The sequence below is a fragment of the Caretta caretta genome, chromosome 14 (assembly GCF_965140235.1).
Source record: "Caretta caretta isolate rCarCar2 chromosome 14, rCarCar1.hap1, whole genome shotgun sequence".
NCBI lineage: Eukaryota > Metazoa > Chordata > Testudines > Cheloniidae > Caretta > Caretta caretta.
Window position 1 is genome coordinate 33,837,956 of NC_134219.1, and position 15,473 is coordinate 33,853,428.

The window sequence follows — 15,473 nt, forward strand, 5'->3', positions numbered from 1 at the left end:
TCCTCCTCACTCTCCAAGCCCAAGGCAGGCTGGAGAGGGTGGTGACCTCAGGAGTTACCCTGCCCAGCCAGCAGGCAGGGTGATGACATGAGGACGATCGACTGGCTATGAAAACAAGCGTCTGTCTTATTGCCAAGGGACGGAGAAACTCAGAGCCAGAAAGAGAAGACAACAGTCCTGACTCCTGTTCTAACAGACAACAACCCCCCACCCCCCAGAGGCAGGGATAAAGCCCAGGAAATCAGGTGTGAACATTTGCATGGAAACCGTTTTCTGTCAGAAAATCCATTCAGACGAAACCACTTTGTTTCTTGAAATCGTAACAAGTAGGATGAAAATTCTTTGCAAAAATATTAGTTTGCAAAACAAGAGCATCTCCTGTCCGTCACAGCGCATTAAACTGTCTCATCGTACACAAAGGGGAGACACTATGCTCTAGAAAATTAGATGAGATGCTTCAGTCTGAGCTAAGTAGTTGCTGCTCTTCACAATTTCAAAACAATAAAATACAAATCAAATCGAATATTAGGTCATAATCTGCTATGGCTCAGTGTGATAGGACACCCCCTAGTCGGCACTATTCCGAGTGACACTCTTCAGTGGATCCCTAGCATCCACCCATGGCGAGGTAGGTGGGAGAGGATTGTTATTCGTACTTGACAGAAGGAGAAACGAAGGCTGAGAAAGGAGCGGGGACTTGTCTTAGCTGATGCAGCCAGTCAGTAGCAGAGTTGCTCTCAAATGAGCTACAGACCAACAATTGTTCATAGTAATTATTCAGCAATTATTTCAGAAGAATTGGAATGTTCGAGAGGATCATGAACTGCTCCGAGACAATGAATGGAGAGCAGCGTCAACATTGGTCACACATATAACTGGTTGTGACTTATTTGCTTCGTCATAAAAGAGAACAACAAAGACCAGAGTTTCCTTCCTGTCAATAGCCCCCTCCTCAGCCAATCAAGGTTGGGACTTTGAGGGGTGGGAGGCTAAGGGCTCTCATCAAATAGCCCAAAGAATGGCCCTGGTCACCACCGAGGGGATCACTCTCGGAGCACTAGTCCAGTCTCACCTCTGTGTGAGGGCCTCCCACAGCCCGCCCCCCCCCCCCCCGGCCCCAGCTCCACACACAGAGCTCCTGGTGGTGGGAGGAGAGCAGAGGAAAAGGACAAAGGAAGCAAGAAGAGAAAGGTAGGAGGGACAGAGGAAAAGGGAAAACAAAAAGGAGAAACCCCAATGTCCCCAGTAATTCTAAGGGACAAAGTCCTAGGTCGAAAATAAAATACTGCCCCCACAATCTAATGTTTTCCTTTCCTAAAAGTCAGCCAGCACCTGATGGATCAGACTGAACAGGTTCCAAACCTCTCTGAGGCTCTTACCTTCTATACAGGGACGTCTGTTTTCAAGCAAAACCACGAAAAGAAAAGGAGAAAACTCCGAAGAGGGTCCTCCTTGCGCTCACGAACGTGCAAGTGAATGCTCTCTCAGTCCTCCAGGAGAGACCTCGAGAAGGAGACGTGCTGAAGCAAAGCCACAGGGATCTCCAAGGTTGCCCCTGTCCTGCACCCCTGTCCTGCCTGGCTGATGTCAAAATCTCTCTGTGAGGTCATCGCCTCCCCACCACCTTTGTCCAATAGGCTGAGGTCCTGCCAAAGGCCCTTGTGATGTCACTGCCACACCCACCCCTCCCCTGCAGTGCTGATGTCCTGCCCCGTCCAGCTACATTGGATGTTTGAGCTTTGTTGCTAGCTATAGGACCCTTCCTTTGGTTCTTTTCAAACTTGTTTTCTTTGAATGGGTCCAGCTTCTCAAGGGATCCGATTGCTCTGTGTCACTGCCCTGTCCTCATCATTCATTACCACTCTGCTACTATTTTATCACCCACCAATGTTAGCAGCAGTGATTTTTTATTTGGGTTGCAGTTCATTGATATTTATTTTCAAGAATTAGTCCCCGAGAACCTCTTCATATCCCTCGTGCCCAGAACCTGCTCCACACAGCACAGCGAGAAAAGGCCGCCCAGCCCAGCTGTGCCATAGGGGCTAAGCACAAAACAACCTTAGGAGCTTGTGTCATCCATAGCTTCTGAACAACATGTGGGGGTCATCAGCTTACAAATACACTCTAGATTGGTAGCTTAGACAGGCCCCAAACGTATCTAAGTGTCCCGCCTTGAAAAACAGGAGAGAAAAAAACAGAACCTTGATTAGCTTTATTTTATAGTCGTGGAAACTGAGGCACAGGGAAGCAAAGAGATTCGCTCATGGTCAAAAAGCCAGGAATAGAAAACGGCAGATCTGCTGATAGTCAGTCCTGGGCCCTAGCTGTGTTTGTCCTGGCCTCTCTGCTTCAGCTCCAGCAACAACCCGAGTCGAGGTTTTCTTCTTCTCCATGTCCTTTAACTTCACGTCACTGGAGAAGAAAGATTGTTTCTGACCAGCTGGCTCGAATGCATGGAGATGTCTTTCCAGAAGACGTGCTCTGGCTCAGTCCCATGTCATAGGTTTTCTGGAGGAAGTGCTCGGTGACGTTCTAGGGCCTGTGTTACACAGAAGATGGACAGAATGGTCCTTTCTGACCTTAATTCTTTTCTTTCGCTAGGAGGATAATGCTGGACATTTTCTCTCATTCACTTTCCTTTGGAATAATTTCAATCCAGTCCAAAGGATTTCCTCTTCCATTGTGTCTTCAGCTCCTTTCCTAGCAAACAGTTACTGTTCGAGCACAGGTTTCCAGTTTCAGGCTGTCCCAGGGTGAGATGGCCATGAAAGGGGTAGTAGCTCAACTGAACCTGTCCCCAGGTGAAGGGAATAAGTGCAGGGGCAGAAGGAGAGGCCCCGAGATAGGACAGATTCTTTTTGCTGGGCTAAGAGTATAGTTGGATGCGCTTCACTTCACTTCATCGGATGCATTCAGTGGAAAATACAGTGAGGAGATTTATATACACACAGAACGTGAAAAAATGGGTGTTCTCATACACACTCACTTCAGATGAGCTATTACCAGCAAGGGGCGGGGGGGGGGGGGGGGGGAAGAAAACCTTTTGTAGTGAGAATCGAGGTGGGCCATTTCCAGCAGTTAACAAGAACGTCTGAGGAACAGTGGGGGGTGGGGGTGGGGGAATAAACATGGGGAAATAGTTTTACTTTGTGTAATGACTCATCCATTCCCAGTCTTTATTCAAGCCTAAATTAATTGTATGCAGTTTGCAAATTAGCTCCAATTCAGCAGTCTCTCATTGGAGTCTGTTTTTGAAGTCTTTTTCTTGTAATATAGCAACTTTTAGGTCAGAGATCGAGTGACCAGAGAGATTGAAGTGTTCTCCGACTGGTTTATGAACGTTATAATTCTTGACATCTGATTTGTGTCCATTTATTCTTTTACGTAGAGACTGTCCGGTTTGGCCAATGTACATGGCAGGGGGCATTGCTGGCACATGATGGCATAGATCACATTGGTAGATGTTCAGGTGAACGAGCCTCTCATAGTGTGGCTGATGTGATTAGGTCCTATGATGGTGTCCCCTGAATAGATATGTGGACACAGTTGGCAACAGGCTTTGTTGCAAGGATAGGTTCCTGGGTTAGTGGTTCTGTTGTGTGGTGTGTGGTTGCTGGTGAGTATTTGCTTCAGGTTGGGGGGCTGTCTGTAGATTTGTGAGAGTGAAATGGCCGACCTTGATTATCACTACAAACGGTTTTCTTTCCCCCCTTCCACTCTCCTGCTGGTAATAGCTCATCTGAAGTGAGTGTGTATGATAACACCCATTTTTTCACGTTCTGTGTGTATATAAATCTCCTCACTGTATTTTCCACTGAATGCATCCAATGAAGTGAGCTGTAGCTCACGAAAACTTATGCTCAACTAAATTGGTTAGTCTCTAAGGTGCCACAAGTCCTCCTTTTCTTTTTGCTTAGATGAATGGGTCTGTAGTTGCCTGGATCACTTTTTTCCCTCTTGCTTTACTGTCATCGGACACTAGATGAGGAGGAAGAGCCTCACCAGCTCTATAAAACCAGCTGGGGGAAGGCTGGGAGCAACAGGTATCAGAATAAGCTAGACCCGGGCTTCTCAAACTTTTGGTTTTGCTGGCCCCACTTTGAAAGTATTTCAGGCTATGACAACCCCCGACCCCCAAACAGTCATAGCAAGTTACTGTACGGACTCATAGAAACATACGCATGGTATTGCCACCCTTACTTCTGGGCTGCTACGGGCGGGGCACTGCCCTCAGAGCTGGGTAGCTGGAGAGGGGCAGCTGTTGTAGCCCTCTTCCCCTCCTGCCCCCCTCCCCTGAGAATATTTTTTGTGATCTCTTGACCCCCCCCTCCCCCCTCCAAAGCCTTGCAACCCCCTTTTGGGTCAGGACTCCCAGTTGGACAAATGCCGAGCTAGACAATCTGAAACCATGAACTAGTTCCCAGGCGTCTCTGGGCCGATTCTCAGAGGAGGCAGCTCCCAGAATCAGGCCCCCGATGGCTCTCCCAGTGCAACAGGCCCTGGGTGCAGCGATCCGTTTGAAACAGGAACCCCTGCAAGATGCTCTCTACCTTCGGTTCCTGACCCCTCCAGGGGCCGAGTGCATCTCCCCCAGCCTCAGGCAGAGCTCAGAGCAGAGTCAGCAGCAGCAGCCCCTCCCCGGCGAGAGCTCCAAGCGAAGGCAGGGGCCTGGCAGAGAGAGGAGAGGGGCACAGGCAGGTCAGCAGAGGGGTGGAAGGTGGATCCCACCTCAGGAGATTTAACAGAGAGAGGAAAGCAGGGCTGTGAGCGCGCAGAACAGAGACACCCCCCAGGAAATCCCCCCACCCCAGACACCGAGATCCCGGCCTGGCACAGGGGTTCGCTCCCCAACACTTACTCAAGACAGCTGCAGCAAGGGGTCCCTGTGGGGCGGGAGGAGCTTCCACCCCGCTCCGGCTGGCTGGATCTGGAAAGAGAGAGAGAGAACAGGGAGAGGAGAGTGTGGTGAGGAGTTGGTGCCCAGGGGTCCCCCTGCCCCCGCTCCTAGCTCTGGACCCCCATTGCAGGGGTATCTGTGGGTGTGTTCAGGGAAGGGCCGGGGGCTCTGCTCCACCAGGGCTGAGAGTGTCAGAGCAAAGTAACTGTAACACTGCGGAGTATTTTCAATGTTGCCTCACCCTGAATGTCACTGATCCCCCAGTTTAGAATGCGTCTCCCCAGCCGCTTCTCTTACTAATTTGAACCTCAGGGAACACATCAAATCTCTCTCCTGTCCCCCACAGCTGCTGGGTTTGGGCCACTGCCAGGGCCCTCTACACTGGGGTTAACATCTGGATCCTGGCCAAGCTGGTTCTAGCCCATGTGGCCAACCCCCAGTGACCAAAAATCACAAGTCAGAGCCCCCCAAAACCATCAGATTGGCTTAAACAAGATGAGATTTTGAAAACAACTGTGGGTTCTGTTCTTGATCTCCTGGTGGTGGAGCCTTTCGGGGTCACCTTTTCAAGCTTTTCTCCCCATCCAGAAGGGCTAGAACAAGAAAAACTTCTGACAAAAATGGCCAACCCCGCCAAAATCTTCTACCAGAATCAGAAAAAATTAGTCCAGAATGATTGAAAACAGAACAATTTTTGTTTTTTTCCAAGAAGACAGTGAATGTTTTTTATTAAAGCCGACACTTTCCACAAAAGGTTGCCTTGAATCAAACACCCAATTTTTCTGAAAAAAAAAAATGAATTGAACCATTTCAGTGGTTCTCAAACTTTTGTCCTGGTGACCCCTTCCACACAGCAAGCCTCTGAATGCAACCCCCCGTTATAAATTAAAAACCACTTTAATATATTTAACACTGTTATAATGGCTGGGGATGAAGCAGGGTTTGGGGGTGAAGGTTGACAGCTCATGACCCCCACATAATAACCTCACGACCCCCAGTTTGAGGACCCCGGGACTACACTGAGCATGCACAGACAGAGCCAGAGGGATGAAAGGCTGCTGGGATGGACAAGACTTGTGGGGCTCTGAAAGACTGTCCCCCGCCCGCCACCCCGCAGCAGTGTGAATTCAGCTCCAGCCAGGGGCAGGAATCTGAAATCAGTTAAACAGCAGAGACTTCATGCAGGCAGAGGTCCGGCTTGCTGGGCAGGGACAGCTCCTTCCCTTCCAGAACGTGGGCATCAGCAAAACTCAAGCATCAGAAACCTGGGAATTAGAGGCGAGGGACAGAGGGCCCCCCCGCCCCCCCAGCCTGGAGAGGGGGAAGGGACGGGGGCCCCCCCCAGCCCGGAGAGGGGGAAGGGGAGGGGAGAGGGGAGACAGAGGCCCCCCCCCAGCTCGAAGAGGGGGAGGGGGCCCCTTAGGGGGAGCGGTCGCCAAACGGCGATGCCCAGCCCACGAGTCGGGGTTCCGGCGGGGGGGGCTCTGGAGGGGGGGGTTCCAGCCCCTGTCCCCCAGTGTCCCGGAGCTCCCCCAGCGAGCCCGGCGTGGGTTGCACGTTTCTCACCGGCTCAAGACCCTGAGGGGAAAAGGACCCTGCCAGATTTACTTGGGGGTGGGTCTTTTGCTCATGGGTTGTGTTATGAATCCCGTGGGTGGTGTTTCCTCAGCATAATGCCGCATTGTTTCCCTCCTTTATTAAAAGGCTTTTGCTACATTCAGACTCTGTGCTTGCGAGAGGGGAAGTATTGCCTCTTGGAGGCACCCGGGGGTGGTTTGTAATTCTCCCAGGTCTCTGGGTGGGGGCTCGAGCTGGTTTTGTATTGCGTTATTGAAACCCCTAGATACTCAACCTGGCCCTTGTTGCTGCTAACTCTGACATGCAGAAGGGTTACAGTTACATAGGAATTAGATTCTGTCAGCTAATTTCCAAGTTATCTGCAAAAAAAACCCTAGATTTTTCAGATGCCTAAGTAGTACCTGTTAAAGTTGCCCTCCCATCTGAAATGGCACCCCAGCACCCCCCCAGCATGTACTGAGAGTTGGTCAGTCCCTGTCCCAACACATAACACCCCCCCATGTATCTCTACTTTTCTCCAGCTCCCTCCATCCTACCCCATTTTCCCTGCACCCCTGGGTCTCTCCCTGCCCCCAGATGTCTATGGGGTTGTCTCTCCGAGGCCCCATTCTGGAGAGAGGCGTGTGGCAGAGTTGAGAATGAATGGCAAGTGATAGTTACATTCCACAATTTTCCAGGGAAACTTTGTTCCCTTGGGTTTGTGGCTGGCTGCTTCTTGGCTCTGTTCCCAGCACTGACGTGCTCCCTGGGCTGCTTTTCTGGCCCCCCTGGCTGGCATGACCCTGTTCCCCAGCTCAGTTTGGACCCTGCTTTCTCCTTAGCTCGGCCCCTCTCTCTCTGACCCAGGCAGTTCTGGCTCACACAGAGGATGGGACCCCCCTGGCCTCCTGACTCCCTGAGTAACCTGCCCGCCCTGTCAATCAGGCTGACCTGGCGCATTGGCCTCTCCCCATTGTTCCTGGGGACTGGCAGTCTCAAGGTCCTGATTTCCCATTGACCCTTCCCCTTCCTTTTGGTACTGGGAGCTAGCTAACCCAAACACCCCCACTGAGTTTTAGGAAGTGGACAACAGTCGCCTTACATCAGGGAGACTTGTACCCCCAAAGGGAGCAATGTACCCCCAACTTCCTTAAACTGACGTGGCTCTCAGCCACTGTTGTAAAAGCAGGAGGGTTTATTAGCTGTCTGGAACACAGCGTAGAGAGTCCTTGGTTAGAACTGAGAGTTCCGGCATGGTCCATCCGCGTCAACCGAGAGCCCTTTGACCCCTTTGTTGTCCCAGTTCAGGAGAGCGTCCCCGATTCCAGCGGCCCCACACTGAACAACCCCCAACGTGGCTCCTCTTCAGCCCTTTCTTTTTGTTCCTGGGCAAACCTTGTCCCCTGGCCTTCCTCCTCAGCCCTTTGTTCTCCAGCTGGTCCCATCCCACTGGCTTTCTGCAGAGGGTGGGCCATCCATGGTCATTAGTTGCTGGGTGCCAAATGTCTGGGCAATTGGAGTGGCCATTGTCTTCTGGGCGTCTCCATGGGCATGGGGCCCCAGGGTCCAGGAATCTAGGCGTCGGCCACGTCTGTATCTCTGGGTCTCTACAAAGGATAAACAACCTTTTCCCACCACCTACTTAACCATGCAGCACATAGGGGAAACTGAGGCACATAGTATTCATACAAAATAGTACAAAAAATTCCCACTCTGTCACAGTTCCAACCCTCCCCCAGTCTGTCCCCGGGCAGAGAGGCCCTGCTTTGCCCCTTCTCCCCCCGTCCCACCAGTCTCTGCCCCTGCTCGCCCAAGGATTGCAGTGGCTCTCAACTTTTCCATACTACTGTACCCCTTTCAGGAGTCTGATTTACAGACCCCAAGTTACACCTCACTTAAAAACCATTCGCTTACAAAGCCGGACATAAAAATACAAAAGTGTCACACAGCCACTATTATGGAAAAATTGCTGACTCTCTCCTTGTTACCATATAATTATAAAAGAAATCAGCTGGAAATGTACATGTCGGTGTACACTCCATAGAGCAAGATGAAGACGTCACTGTCTGGAATGTTGGTTTGCACTGAGGTCACCAGTGCTTTTAGGCAGCCCCTGGTAAAACTAGGCCAATAGCGAGACGAGTAGAGGCGGACGAGGGTTTCCTGGGTCCCTGGGCCAGAGCAAGTGGTCCCTCTTCCCCCTGCGGCGCTCCTGCCCCTTGTCCAATCAGAAGCAATATGCTAATAAGGCGTATGATCTCCCCCGTGCTGTGTAGTTTCATTCTCCTGGCGGCTGGCTTTTTCGGGCGCTTTCCCTTGCACGAGCCATGGGGGAAGACATGATGTGTGTGAAGGGGGGAGTTGGGGTTCCCCCCTTCAGCTAATGCACATGTAAGCAGAGACAGGGTGGGATCCACCCTGACATCTGGTGGTGAGGTGTGGCAAGTTGTGGAAAAGAACTTCAGGGGCTGCATCCATACGAGCGCCCAAGGCGCTGATGGTGAATCCTCAAGAGGAACTTACCCAACGAGTTCAGGTTCTGACACAGAAAGTGGCTGAACTAGAGAATACTATCGATTCAGCAAAGACTTCAGCGTACAAGGAACCCCCTGTTACCACGGTCCAGAAGACTACATTTAGAACCTCTGCCCCACCCCGGCGACACGGGAAAGGGCAATCCTTCTTCTGCTACCGGTGTGGCCAGGATGGGCACATTGCTGCCAGGTGTCAGAATGCAGAGAATCCCCCGCTAGTATACCAAAAGCTGAGGACCACCTGGGGAAAGTCGGGAAACGGCCCCAGGGCCTGGGAAGGGAGCCGCCTAGGCCTGCAGGGTTTGGAGGCTCCTCTGCGAAGAACCATGCCACCCGAATCCCACCAGGATTGATAGGACCTCGAGCTGAGGTCACTGTAAAGGTTGAAGGGACAGAATGTAGAGCAGTGCTTGACACGGGATCCCAAGTGACTATCATATTCCAGTCTTTCTACCAGCAGATGCTTATGCATCTGCCTATACAGCCCTTGACAGGGCTTGGCCTGTGTGGTCTCAGCATGGATGAATACCCGTATCAGGGGTATGTCATTGTACACCTGGAATTCCCAGAAGAGATCGCTGGGGTAAGACAGGAGGTGGACACTGCAGCTTTAATATGCCCTGACCCTAAAGGTGTCTCTGATGTGTCCGTGCTGATAGGGACCAACTCCAGCCTCTTTAAGGTACTTGCAGATTACTGCAGACAGCGAGCAGGGGACCAATACCTGAATACCTTAGTGATACACACACATTGTGCCGCAGCCTACAGAAAAATTGAGGACGCAAAAAGAGTGATGCCTGATTTGCCGGTGGGAGCACTGAGGTACGCAGGCCCGGTCCCCTTAGTGGTGCCTGCAATGACAGAAAAGGAGGTGATTGTCATGAGTACCTGCCTGAAAGGCAATAAGAGAACATTAGCAGTGGTAGAGCAGCCGACTGAGGGAGGGCTCCCTGAAGGAGTGCTGGTTCTTAGTGGAGTCATAACCCTACCTGCTGAAGCCCAGGAAGAGGTGACTATACTGATTGCTAATGGAACAAGTCGTGATATTTTTGTGAGGCGAGGACAAAAAATAGCAGACCTCTTTGAGCCCGAGTCAATTGTAACCCCCCAGTGTGAAACGCAAGTTCCAACGATAGACCCAGCAAAGTTTGACTTTGGAGATTCACCTGTGTCCGAGGAGTGGAAAGATCGCCTGAGGAAGAAACTTTGTGAAAGATCCAAGGTGTTCTCACTGCATGAGTGGGATGTGGGATGTGCAAAAGGAGTAGAACACAATATCAGACTACATGACTCTCGACCTTTTAGGGAGAGATCTAGGAAGATTGCTCTCTCTGAGATGGAAGACGTGCGACATCATCTTCAGGAGCTGGCTGCGAATGGCATCATTACAGAGTCCCGCAGCCCATACGCCTCGCCCATTGTGGTAGTCCGTAAAAAGAATGGGAAAATCCGGATGTGTATTGACTACCGCACCCTAAACAGCCGTACTGTGGTCGACCAGTACACTATGCCTCGAGTGCAAGATGCCTTAGACTGTTTGCTGGGAAGCCAGTGGTTCTCTGTGTTGGATCTTCGAAGTGGGTACTACCAGATCCCTCTGGGAGAAGAAGATAAGGAGAAGACCGCCTTCATCTGCCCATTAGGGTTTTATCAGTTCGAACGCATGCCCCAAGGGATTTCTGGAGCACCTGCCACCTTTCAACGTCTCATGGAGAGAGTTGTGGGAGACATGAATTTACTGCAAGTGTTAGTTTATTTGGATGACCTTATTGTGTTTGGAAGAACCTTAGAGGAGCATGAAGAAAGACTTCTTAAAGTGCTTGATAGGTTGGAGGATTATGGTCTGAAGCTTTCAATTGACAAATGCCAGTTCTGCAGAACCTCAGTGAAGTATGTGGGTCACATCGTATCCCAAGAGGGTGTGAGTACTGGTCCTGATAAAATAGAAGCACTCACTACATGGCCACGTCCAAGTAACTACAGAGAACTCAAGACCTTTCTTGGATTTAGTGGCTACTACCGCAGGTTTGTGAAAAACTATGCTACGATTGTAAAGCCTCTGAATGATCTTACCAGGGGACATCAGTCCAGCAAGAACAAATCTAAGACCAGGAATAAGGGGAGGTTCCCAAAGCCTCCTGTGCAGAGAAACTATGGCCCCTTTGCACCATTTGGGCCACGGTGGGATGAGAGATGTGAAAGGGCTTTTCGAGAAATCATTACTTGCCTAACTCATGCTCCAGTCCTAGTTTTTGCTGACCCAAGCAAACCATTTATCCTGCATACTGATGCCAGTTTGGAGGGTCTGGGAGCAGTCCTGTACCAGGAAGTGGAAGGCAAACATAAACCTGTAGCCTTTGCCAGCCGAGGATTGTCTGATAGTGAAACTCGCTATCCCACCCACAAGCTGGAATTCTTGGCCTTGAAATGGGCCATCACTGAGAAATTTGGAGACTACTTGTATGGTGCTCAGTTCCAGGTGTGGACAGACAACAATCCACTGACTTATGTGTTAACAAGTGCTAAGCTGGATGCTACAGGGCAGAGATGGGTGGCCGCCTTGGCTAGCTATGAGTTTAGCATTCAGTACCGATCCGGGAGAAGCAATGTAGATGCAGATGCATTGTCCAGGCGTCCGCAGGCTCCAGAAGTTGCTGTGATACCCACAGATGGAGTGAGAGCTATTTGCAGTGTGAGTCGTCGAGAGCCAGAGGCCTGTGAGAGCCTTCAGGGATGTATTGCAGAAGCTTTGGGCCTGCCCCCTGAATGCATGCCTTCTGCCTCAGTGAACTATATTGCATTGGACCAATCTCCTTTGCCCATGCTCAATGCGGCTGACTGGCAAGAAGCCCAGCGGCAAGATATTGACATTCGTGATACACTACTTGCCAAAAGGGAGGGGCGAAGCCCAGCTGCGGTTGTCCCACCTAACCCGGAGGGTAAACTACTATTGAGAGAATGGACCAAATTAAAACTGATTCAGGGAGTGCTACACCGAATGACCACCGACTCTTTACAAAAGCAACGAGCACAACTAGTACTGCCAAAAAAGTACAGAGCCCTGGCCATGAGGGCCCTGCATGATGACTTTGGGCATTTAGGGATGGAGAGGACCCTGGAACTTATTCGTAGTAGGTTCTATTGGCCCCGAATGGCTGAAGATGTTCGCAGGAAATGTGAGACTTGTGCTCGATGTGTTCAAAGGAAAACTCTGCCCACGAGGGCTGCATATCTCAAGAACATCACCAGCAACAAACCTTTGGAATTGGTATGCATTGATTTCTTGTCTGTAGAGGTAGACAAGAGGAATGTTGGGAACATTCTAGTAGTGACTGACCATTTTACACGGTATGCACAGGCATATCCCACACGTGATCAGAGGGCCACCACCGTCGCTCGAGTATTGTGGGACAAATATTTCTCAGTCTATGGATTCCCGGCTCGGATACACTCTGATCAGGGGCGGGATTTTGAGAGTCACCTTCTGAAGGAGGTGCTGAAGATAGCAGGAATTAAAAAGTCTAGGACAACGCCTTATCACCCCCAAGGTGATCCCCAGCCAGAGAGGTTCAACCGAACCCTATTAGATATGTTGGGAACTTTGCGACCAGAGCAGAAGGCAACCTGGAGCCAGCATGTCGCATTTCTGGTGCATGCCTACAATGCCACAAAGAACGATGCTACGGGAGTCACCCCATATCTCTTGATGTTTGGGCGAGAACCAAGATTACCCATAGACTTGTGCTTTGGTGTATCAGAGGATGGAGATAGCTATGAAACTCATCAGCAATACGTATCCCGACTAAGAGAAAGGCTGCGGGATGCTTATCGCTTAGCTACCGCTGCGGCTCGGAAGAACGCAGACCGCAACAAACATCGATATGATGCTAGAGTGCGATCGCAGGAGCTCCAGCCGGGGGACAGAGTCCTGCTGCGAAATTTGGGTATTGCTGGCAAACACAAGATAGCTGACAGATGGAAGGCAATACCATACCTGGTGATGGAAAAGCTGGGAGATCTGCCGGTCTACAAGATCAAACCTGAAGACAGTCCAGGGCAAATAAAGACGGTGCATAGAAACCTTTTGCTCCCTGTGGGGGAATTGGTAAGCACCCCTTATGAGATGGGCCATGACAGGGCAGCCGGGCAGAACAGAAGTGCTAGACCAAAGCTGCCATCCAACACAGACAGTGAGCCCCCTGCAGCTAACTTACCCCTATTCTGCACATCTGAGAGTGAGTCTGAGGAGGAAGACACAACCCTGGTGTATCCTGGGATGGAGACAAGATTTCAGTCTCGACCAGCTGAACCAAATGAGAGTTCTCCCTTTTCCACCCTAAACCCTATGGCGGAATTATTTAGGCCCCTTTCTGACACCCCTGTGCCGCTGATGAGACCCCCATGTGGAGACACACAGGTAGAGGATGTCCTGGGCACCTTGGACCCTCCCGCGTTAGAACTAGGAGTGCAGGGGCCTACGCCAGTAGCCAAGAGACCCTCAAAGGAAGCCTCTCCATCCGTCAATCAAGAGGATGTTCCCCTTGCCTCGGCAACAGAGATTCTCAATAGACGAGACAGGGTGATAAGACCAGTAAAACGGTTAACTTATGATGCACCTGGGGTGACTAGTGAGGAGCCAATACATTTAGCACACAGGATTGTGGAAGCCAAAGTGGGCTTTCTGAGGCCCTTTGGAGGAAACCAATGAGTTGGTATAAAGGGAGTATGATTTGTCGGGACGCCAAATTCTCGGCTGGGGGGAGGATGTAAGCAGAGACAGGGTGGGATCCACCCTGACATCTGGTGGTGAGGTGTGGCAAGTTGTGGAAAAGAACTTCAGGGGCTGATCTCATTTGCATAGGCACATCCACCCCGCCTAGCAATAGGCCATAACTGCCCAAATGGTCACTTTGGCTGCTGTGGGATCCCCAGTGTCTCTGTTATTGGGGCGGGAAGAATAAATTGTTATTACCCTGATTATGGGAACTGTGCTTGGAACTGTACTTGGCCTTTTTGTTATGATGGAGGACTCACCATCAACTGAGTAGCACTCACTAGGCAAGGGACTTGGGTTCCAAAACTCTGTGAATTGAGAGAGACTTGAGACAGGTATTAGTGCCTGGTGGTGTAGGCCCCTTTGTGAGGGCCTGAAGCACCTATTGCACCTCTGTCTCTCTCCACTGTGGAATGTCAGAGCTAATTTTGGGTCTATTAAGAGTTTTGTTACAGGTACTGTGCTGAATTCACTTCAGCCTTATGGTGCACCAGCACTAAGGCTCCCACTCCTATGAGCTGAAATCACTGAGAGCTGAAATCACTGAGCACTGTGTCAAGTAGTGGGGAGCCGGACGATCTGGTGTGCAGCGGAGCTATTTGTGAGACGGTGGGGTGAGCGGAGCCGGGCGTGAGACGGCGGCGTGTTCGTGAGACGGCGAGCTGAGCGGAGCCGGGCGTGAGACGGCGGCGTGTTCGTGAGACGGCGAGCTGAGCGGAGCCGGGCGTGAGACGGCGGCGTGTTCGTGAGACGGCGAGCTGAGCGGAGCCGGGCGTGAGACGGCGGCGTGTTCGTGAGACGGCGAGCTGAGCGGAGCCGGGCGTGAGACGGCGGCGTGTTCGTGAGACGGCGAGCTGAGCGGAGCCGGGCGTGAGACGGCGGCGTGTTCGTGAGACGGCGAGCTGAGCGGAGCCGGGCGTGAGACGGCGGCGTGTTCGTGAGACGGCGAGCTGAGCGGAGCCGGGCGTGAGACGGCGGCGTGTTCGTGAGACGGCGAGCTGAGCGGAGCCGGGCGTGAGACGGCGGCGTGTTCGTGAGACGGCGAGCTGAGCGGAGCCGGGCGTGAGACGGCGGCGTGTTCGTGAGACGGCGAGCTGAGCGGAGCCGGGCGTGAGACGGCGGCGTGTTCGTGAGACGGCGAGCTGAGCGGAGCCGGGCGTGAGACGGCGGCGTGTTCGTGAGACGGCGAGCTGAGCGGAGCCGGGCGTGAGACGGCGGCGTGTTCGTGAGACGGCGAGCTGAGCGGAGCCGGGCGTGAGACGGCGGCGTGTTCGTGAGACGGCGAGCTGAGCGGAGCCGGGCGTGAGACGGCGGCGTGTTCGTGAGACGGCGAGCTGAGCGGAGCCGGGCGTGAGACGGCGGCGTGTTCGTGAGACGGCGAGCTGAGCGGAGCCGGGCGTGAGACGGCGGCGTGTTCGTGAGACGGCGAGCTGAGCGGAGCCGGGCGTGAGACGGCGGCGTGTTCGTGAGACGGCGAGCTGAGCGGAGCCGGGCGTGAGACGGCGGCGTGTTCGTGAGACGGCGAGCTGAGCGGAGCCGGGCGTGAGACGGCGGCTTGTTCGTGAGACGGCGAGCTGAGCGGAGCCGGGCGTGAGACGGCGGCGTGTTCGTGAGACGGCGAGCTGAGCGGAGCCGGGCGTGAGACGGCGGCTTGTTCGTGAGACGGCGAGCTGAGCGGAGCCGGCCGTGAGACGGCGGCGTGTTCGTGAGA

General features: G+C 52.4%; 2 long non-coding RNA genes across 2 annotated transcripts in view; one reads left to right on the forward strand and one right to left on the reverse strand.

Moving 5' to 3' along the window:
- LOC142069082 (uncharacterized) overlaps positions 1 to 15,473 on the reverse strand; it is a 289,489-nt gene that overhangs the window by 18,100 nt on the left and 255,916 nt on the right. The window lies entirely within an intron of this gene.
- Positions 8,715 to 15,473, forward strand: part of LOC142069081 (uncharacterized) — a 289,831-nt gene continuing 283,072 nt past the window's right edge. The window contains exon 1 of the long non-coding RNA XR_012664945.1: positions 8,715 to 8,845. This is a non-coding gene — a long non-coding RNA (uncharacterized LOC142069081). The remainder of the gene's footprint in view (positions 8,846 to 15,473) is intronic.